This window comes from Pteropus alecto, unplaced genomic scaffold, assembly GCF_000325575.1.
Source record: "Pteropus alecto unplaced genomic scaffold, ASM32557v1 scaffold164, whole genome shotgun sequence".
NCBI lineage: Eukaryota > Metazoa > Chordata > Mammalia > Chiroptera > Pteropodidae > Pteropus > Pteropus alecto.
This window is the reverse complement of record NW_006439568.1, coordinates 17982959-17992016: the sequence shown is the minus strand read 5'-3', so window position 1 is coordinate 17992016 and position 9058 is coordinate 17982959. Positions and strand designations below refer to the sequence as shown.

Here is a 9058-nt window from a genome sequence, read left to right as displayed (position 1 = left end):
TTGGAATTAAAAGGGCAGCTCTTATGTTTTCCACTGCTGGTAATGATCCAGAGCTGTTCATTTGTAAAATTATGGAGTAAGAAAAACTATGAGGTTTAATATCTGATGTCACATTATATTTTACATGGACAAAGAAGTTTGAGCTTTTTTATAAATTGTAATTCGATACCTTAGGAATAATGTAATTGTATTGGTTCAATTACAGGGAGTGTAAGCATCTCTGAATTTCACATAAGAGATCAGTGTTCATTTTATACATCAAAAGATTACCAAGAAGTCTTTATAAATTAAAATTTTATTTCCTGATCTATTTAAATATATGCATAGAAAATCTGATATGACTTGTCAAATAATACTTGTTGGTGCTATTAAGTTGTAAAAGAAAACAGTGTAATTAGATGATTTGCTTCTGAGTTTTACATTCTACTAATTTAAAATTCATTATATATTTAAGGGTTAATGCAACGATTTATACATCAATTTATTTCTGGGTAACTGTGTGTATCAAGATATTCATTGACTATATCAATTGTCTAGTTTATATCTGTATTTATGTTCTGCCTACATAGTAGTGTGAATTAAGTTATTTAACTTTGTGTTATAGTTAAGATAACTCACTTCCCCTGTTCATGAGTGATTCAAGGCCTCTCATCCATGTTATTTCTACTGTTTGAGGGCTATTTAAGGACTAATTAGGTCTTCCTTCACATGAAAAAAAGAAAGAAACTCTAATTAACTCATTTTGCTATTAATTATTATCACTGGATAAAGTTTTGAGAGAACAGATAGAAGCTAGTATAGCTAATATGTTTGCTGTATTGAGATGTTTGGGACTAGATGTTTGGATTTCAAATATTGATATTTTAGCTTTTCCCGATAACCAGTGCAAATCAAGAATGGACTTACCACTTTCGTTTTAATCACTTCCTCACTTTTCGATATGTAGCTTTTGCTTAAAAGGTATTAAATGAATAAACTAATTTTACTTATTCTACAGTCTTCATTTTTACATTTCAAGAAAGCACCTTCCTAAATGAACTTTCTTTCAAAATGACATGTATTCATTTTTTAAATAAAGTGATACTATTTAGAGGAAGTTTTTTGATGTTTGGCTGAATTGTGTGAAGAACCTAAAATTAGGTTTATCTGGGGATAAAATATACTTTTTAAGAATACTTTCCTTTTTTAATGCAATATGGTAACTTTGGAGCCCTATCCTCCAAATCATGTTCCCTTGGAGTTTTTGCTACTTGCCTAATTCCGAAGGACTAGTACGACATTTCAGAACACTGAAGGTATTTTTGAAACCCTGTCTAAGTCCACGCCTGCCACTGTGCAAAATTATCAGTTCATCCCCTCACCAAATGAATAGCAGCAGAAGTCCTGTTATTTCAGACACCAGAAAATGTTTCCACCATAGATAAAGGGGTAAGTATGTATCATTCAATAAGGTTACATTTTTAAAAACCGAAAGGCAATTAAATTAATAAGCTCAGACATGGCAATATTTGGTGTTCTAGAAAGAACTATCTCTTTAAAGGTATTAGCATAAAGATAGCACATTTGTTTATTATGCTTCCAAATCAGCTGCTAGTATCTCTGCCACAGGTAACAATTGACTTTTCAGGCTTCAAGTTAATAGCCTTGTCTCTTGCTTGTAGAGATCAATATTAGTATTAATTAATCACCATTATCGGCACTAGGATCTGGTTCTATTTGTTGTTACATCAGCAAAATATCAATATAGAAAGTGGACTCTCTGATCGTCATGGCAACTTCATCTCTTGGGTCAAAGAAAGTTTATCTTATCTGTGCATAGAGAGTGGCAAACTGTTTAGGGATCTAGTTTGAACTCTAAGAACATTGATTTAGTTTTTGTTTGTGAATAGAGGCTGAATTCCAATCACAGGGGATAGGTAAGATTTAAATATTAATGCCGAGAGGCTTGTCTGAGAGGGTGTCATAACATTACTGTCAGACTGTCTTTTTGAGATGATGAAAAGGTAGAGAAGAATTGTTTAGTCAGGATTATTTAAAGCCTTAGTAATTTATACTTTTGACGAATACTTCTAAAAATGAATATATGATAATTACTAGGTAGAATTTGTTTTGGTTAAAATTTCAGATGTTAAAATAAGAGCTATTGTTTTTTTCTCTTTTATCCCTTCTTTTCTGGTCTATTATTATAATAGCAACCGTTTTTAAAAAAGTACTTTTGAGGACCAGCTTTGCTTCAGGATGGGTGTGAGATAATTAGTCCCATGTCTGAGGATAGAGTTTTGCTGTAGATATTCAGGTTCAAGGAAGAAGTATTTATGGGAATATTTTAATATTAACAAATATTCATTGCTCATATGCAAAATCCTAAAACAATACCCTAAAAAGATAGATATCTTTGAAGACTGTTTGCAAAGATGATAAAAGATCATAACTTGCTGAAGCCGGGAAATAAAAGACATGCTATTTTATTACTATTCCTAAGATATAGTGATCACTTAAAATGAACATTCTTTTTTCTAAATCAGACCATTGGAAATTCATTTTATTCTTTTTAAAAGTTATGCTAAAGAGTAAAAACTGGATTTAGAAATAGTGCCTGAAATACTCTACTCTTCGGGTTGTGGGCAATAAATAAACTTAACATGTTTGTGTGTGGGGAAACTGTATATATATCTCATGATTTTGGATACAAAATGAATGTCGAGTGCCTGATAACTATAACCAATGCTATATAATTACTATTCATTCCAGGCATTGTCCATGTAATAGCTGAAAGTCACCTCTTTTTATAGTCTGCAAGGCAATGCTATTTATTATTTAATATTCCTGTAATACCTCACTGGTGTAAAACAAGGAATATGTTCATTAGAGGCACTAGTATAATATTTAGTATTGAATAGACCTCCATTTGATCTGGACATCTGCCACTGACAGCTTAGTTTTATTTATTTGTGAAAGTACACTCTTTTGAATTGCTAGAAGTTATTGAATGGTGTTAGTCTGATGTTTCCTTGTACATGGTTTGGCTTTTTGTATGTCGGGTTTATCATAAACAACTATCACATACATATGTATATGTATATGATATAATAGCTTATATATAGGCTACTACAAATATATATGATTTTAATAGCCTATACAAAAGTTGTAATATGTAGCTTTTCTGCAGGCCATTAAAAAGTCAATCTAGAATTTTTTAAAAAATTTAAAATGCATCTAAAAATTATCTCTAAATGGATATTTATTAAATATATATTTAATGTTATTTTTCAGTTGATTTCCTTCTTAGATAAATTTTTTTGAAGATATGAGTTTCTCTAATCTACATTTGGAAAACTTTGGTGAGCATCTCTTATTGAGACAATAAAAGAGAATTTTCAACCAGTAGACATCTATATAATGTCTGCATATATAAGATTGCTTTTAAGCTAGTTATTCGACATAGATTTTTCAGCCCTAATCTCTAAAATTCTTTTATTTATTACAAAATTTGCAAAAGTCTTTAAACATGAGTAGAACGAAGAATTAATTACACAATCTAGAGTTAAAGACAAATATTTGTCCTTAATGGCCTAGAACTTTAAATTTTATTAGTTGTTCCTTTGAAATATTAAACGATAGTATACTCTTTAAGAAGGACTTGAAATTGCCTCTGTTGTATATTCTGAAATTGCTCTGAGCCTACAATAAACTGGGGATTAGAAATTAAAGATAGCGAGTTGGTAAGTTTTCAAATTCCATTGAGGGCCAAATTCCTCTAAGTTAATGCAAAAAGTTGCTAACAATCATATACTATTAAGTGGTTTTAAAAATAATAATAATAATAGCAAATAATAAATATACTCGCTGTTGTCCATTTCTCTCTTGCTTACTGCATTTAGATTACCTAATTCGAAAGAGTGGTTTTAAAGATTATCAGACAGTTCAATTCAAAGATCTGATTATTTATAATTTAATGATAAAAGTTTGTGTCTTAGATTAATTTTAGTATATTTGATATTAAAAAAATTTAAATGAATTTTTAAAAATATAAAAGAAAAAAAATTTTTCATGTCACAAGTAGAAGCTTATTTAGTTTCCCATGTCTAGTGACTCCAAACTGTGAAGTGCCACGTATTCAGAGACGTCTTGCTTATTGTGTATGCTGAGAAGTTCAAACGCATTTTTTTATAAAACCCTGTGAATTCAGTGGGAATCTTTTAGAAAGAAGAGCAAATTATTTTTCTAGTTTCTCATTGTGTACAAATTAATTTGCACGGCATGCACTTTCATTCATGTCAAAATATCTGTAATACTTTGTGGTATTTTATAGCCCATACTTATATGATTAAATATGTATTTATGTGAATAAATTCTGTGGATAAATTTTATGCTGCTTTCAGAAGTCTTTCATAATACAGTTAAGTGAAGATTTTAATAAGAGATGGATAGCATATGGACAACATTGCCTATTAATGGAAATCTTATATTTATCATGAAAGTTGTTTTGATTTTAAGGAAAATCTAAAAATTTAAGTAATTGCTCCTGGCAAAAAAAGAAGACTAAGTTAAGCAAGTACACAGCCATTTATGTTAACAGAGAGTACTTATATCCACAAAATATGTGTGTATTTGCTCATCTCACTTTTGTGTAAAAGTTATGTAACATATATTTACTTTGAATTAAAAAAATTCAAATTCATAATCCATGTCACAGTTGTCTCACCTCATTAGTTCATGTAGAGGACTATATTCTGTATACTCCTCAGTAGAGCAATGGACCAGCTAACATGGATTCGCCAACAGCGCTGATGGTTTAAATTTTTTTTTTCCAAGACTCTAGTCAATATGAAAAGATAGAAAGCGTTTTAATTTCTGTTATTTTTCTTCATTTGGGATAAAACTGTCTGAATTTGTATCGTGCGCATTTATCAATTAGAACTTCTTTCTCTTCTTGAAGTAACATCCTAAAATTCTCATTTTGATAACCTTTCTGCCTACATTGACATAAATAACCACATTTTCCATTGACATGTGGCTCGTACCTAAAAACTCCCACAGCCAAGAGCAGACTCAGTCTGCAGGGGAGACTGACCAACATGGGGCTTGTCTAAATCTGAAATATTCAAGAGTTCATTTGCAAATATATTAGGTAGCTGCTAAAAATATCACCCCACTTCTTAACAATGTGCATCTTGGACAAACAGGCGCATATTTTGTCATCAAGTTGCTTAAGCTTCTGAAGTCAGGGCTACAACTGGGTCAGATGATAAGATGAGCACAACAGAGAACCGAAGAGAGCGTCTGATAAAACCTGATTGATTGATGTCTGGCTTCCCCACCATCACAGGCAGTTGACAGTTAGTTTGGGATCAGATGATTTGGCTTTTGCGATAGAAGATGGGGCCTGGTAGGCAAGCCTGAAGGACAAAAAGGTCAGTTTCTGTGTAGTGTCAAGTAATGCCGAGCTCCCATAAGGTGGGACATTATTAATATTTCATTCTTTCTCTTTTAGGTCCAGGCCCTAACATTTGATAGTCATAAAGGCATGAAGATTCAGTCTACAAACAAATCTGTGACTACCTTCCTGTGTTTTTTTTTTTTAATGCTTTTACATCATTTATGTCACAAGGGGAAAGGGCATATGCTTATTTAATAGTTATGTAATATTTTATGTGATACTTTGCAATTTATAATGTTTTTCACATATCTTATTATAATCTTGTGAGGTAAAAAAGAATCATAACATATAATCTGGCTAAGCTTAGTATTGAAAATTACTTTTTATGGAGGAATATAGATTTCTTGAGGGGGAAAATTGTGAAATAAATTGATATAAAGTTTTACATCCAGGTATTTGAGTATTATAGATTATGAGAAGCTTAGGTGAAAAAATATTCTAGTACATAGTTCAGCTATGTCTGAATTTAGGAACGCCTTGGTTGGCACGATGAGAGAATTTCATTTTTTAAGGTCTGTGGTTAGTGAATGATCGTGATGCAATTTGATGACCTTTAACCTTGCTGGTGATATGATTATCAGAATGTTTCTTTGTATTTTAATCATGGAAAATACCAAATTTTTGACACATATTAAAATCATCTTAAAAATATTTGAGTTAGATAGTTTATATGTTACTACAGGACAACATTGTAGATGACTTTTGAGTTTGAACATAATAGGATAAATATTCTTAGAAGAAGAACAGGAAGGAAAATGGAAAGAAAGAGAAAGAGGGAGGGATGGAAGGAAGCGGGGAAAGAAGAAAGGAAAGAAAGGAGAGACTGGAAGAGAAAGAAAGGGAGAAAGAAATCCAGAATAGCTAGTTTTACAATAAAATATTCTCCAGGGTTAGCAATGAAAGTTAGTACGATTGTTACAGTATTGGAATGGAGACAGCTTGAATTTGAATTTAGATTAGGAAAGTTTGATATTCTTTGGAAATCCTTTGGGATGTTTTGCTTTTCTCTGAGTTTTAAGGATCCAAAGGATAGTTGGGTCTCAGCTAATGCTATAGGCTTAATATCAGCAAGATGAATTCTGCAAGGTGCTGCATTGCTGATAGTATAAGTAGAATACTGTATGAAAGCACTTGCTCCAAAACCTGAAGTGGTGCTCGTAATAAGTGATCAGAGAAGGGGGCTGATGGTCATTTCAGCGGTGATTAATAATATTTCCAAGAAAGGTGCCATAAGAAAACGACCTAGTTTTTCCACATGCATTTATATGGAACAAAACTCTCTGTCTGTCTGTCTGTCTAATTTATTTCAGGAATAAGAAGGAATCTTTATAGGTAAGATGAGAAAAACTTTTGCAGAAAAGATCTTTCAGGCAAAAGAGGCACTTTGCTGATCCTGCTCTGATGGTCACGTTACTAACGGGAGACTAGTAGTACCATTTACTTGTGGCAGCTAATAATGGCCAACACTTTTGTGGTATCAGGGAAAAGAGAACACATATGGATTTCTCTTGCACAGTTGCTGTCTAAGTCTGTGATATATTTCTCAGTTATTCAGTAAAAATGATGTTTCATTTTAAGGTGGTGTAACAGTTGTCAAATACAAATTACTTTGATAGTGTTTTGAGGTTTTTCTGAGTATCCATGAGCAGCTCTCTAAAGTTTATTAGCTTGCTTTTCTGTGTAGACACACGCACATGCACAGACACAATACTATAAATTGTTTAATACTTCCTTTTCAACCCCTTTGTGCCTTTACTATTTCTTTCTTGTTTCTTTGTTTCTGTTATTCTACATGGTTTTGAACTGCTTTTTTTTTTTTTTTGCATATGGGTAAGCTGCATTTGAAAAATATCTATACATTGAGGAAAATTAGAGTTGACAAATGAAAAAGATGTCACATCACACAAAAAAATTAAGAACAACAGTCCCTATAAGTGAAAAATAACAATCAACTATTTGGTCAGCTAAACTGTAATTTCTTGATTAGTTCTATGGCTCTGGAAATTTTATTTAAGGAAGAGTATGAGTTTGAGATGGAGTGGCTGGATGATTAGTCTAACAGTCACTTTGATGTTTTTTTTTTTGACTCTTGTTTGGGAAGTTTACATTTTGAAGGAAGTGGAACAGTAGGGTTCGGATATGGGATATTACTAAGAAGGATCTTTAGGGATTTTTTTTTTTTTCTACACTGGCTAATACCAGTATTCTTTATATTGAAGAAATGATCTTTTAGGTATTACAAAAGGTGAAACAGATGTTGATTGTACGTTGTTCTTATTATCCTAAGAAAGAAAACTTCATTAACTATTAACAAATCAAGAATTTTTAGCCTGAGATTCTTAGGCTTTGAAGAGTTTTAGAGTATCCAGCCATTTTATGCATTCAAGGATTTTTCTAGGAATAGGTTTTCATGAGATATTCAGTGGGCCTCACTCCTATCAAAACTTCAAGACCACTCTAAAAAAACTTTCTGTGTAGGCATCTATACGATCACTTGTTTCATTTAAAACATTACGATATAAAATAGGAATAGTTTTATTTTTATTTGCCAAATTATTTTTTTCAAAAACATAAAAGCAAAACTTAATGCCTTCTGTTTTAAATCGTCCAGTAGGTGTTCCTCACAATTAATAACTTTTTCATCATGGCCTACAGCATCCTCTGTGATCTGTTCTTGCCGTCCCTTCTGATATGATCATCAATTATACCATCATGTTGTGCCACTTCCCTTCTCAATCCCTACCCAGGTTGGCCCCCATAAACCACCACATTCACTAAATTTCACTCTTACCTTCTTTTTGTTTCTTGAACATGCCAAGCTGCTCTTCTTCCTGTAATGTCATTTCCCTAGATTTCCTAGCTATTGCTAACTTCTTATCATTCACTTCTCGTGTCACCTGCCAACTCTTCAGAAAAGCTTCCCTTAGCCCCCTATTTAGAGTTTTCTGTCCCCTTACATGCCTCAATTTGCACGCTAGCCCATTATCCTATTTTATTTTCACTTTAGTGACATTTTTCTGATATTATCTTTATGTATTTGTTAGTATATCTACCTGTTTGTTAAATGATTTCTCACTAGACTCTAAGCCCAACAGGTAGGACCTGGCCTTGTTGACTTCTGTATTTCCAGTTGCGAGAAGAGTACCTGGCATATAGTAAACACTCAAAGAATATTAGCTCAATGAATGAATGAACAATTTTTAAAAATGGACATCATTTCTTGTGGTATATCTTTTAACAAAGGTGGTTTTACAATTTTCCACCCAAGAAAAAAAGTTATCCTCATGCCTTAAATTCAAATTAAATGAACTCCTATTTCTTTATTCAAAAGTCATTAAACAGGCGTATAGTAAGTACCAATTACATTTCCCATGTTAAGCCGTAGGGAGGTAAGAATACGAAAACGAACAAACTATGGTCTCTACCCTCAGGTGGCACATTAGATTGTGAAGGAGAAAGGCATAATTACTGTACATTATGATATATTCATAATAGATGGAGGTATAACATCATGTGGGCACAAAGATGCTTTGGTGAGTTGGGATAAGCCTCTTGCATGAGGTTTTACTTAAGCTAGGTTTTTTTTGAAGGATGAGTAGGAGATCTATTCAGGACAAG

General features: G+C 32.3%; 1 protein-coding gene across 1 annotated transcript in view; it reads left to right on the top strand.

Annotated features, from left to right (window-relative positions):
• ZFPM2 (zinc finger protein, FOG family member 2) overlaps positions 1 to 9058 on the top strand; it is a 420267-nt gene that overhangs the window by 4291 nt on the left and 406918 nt on the right. The window lies entirely within an intron of this gene.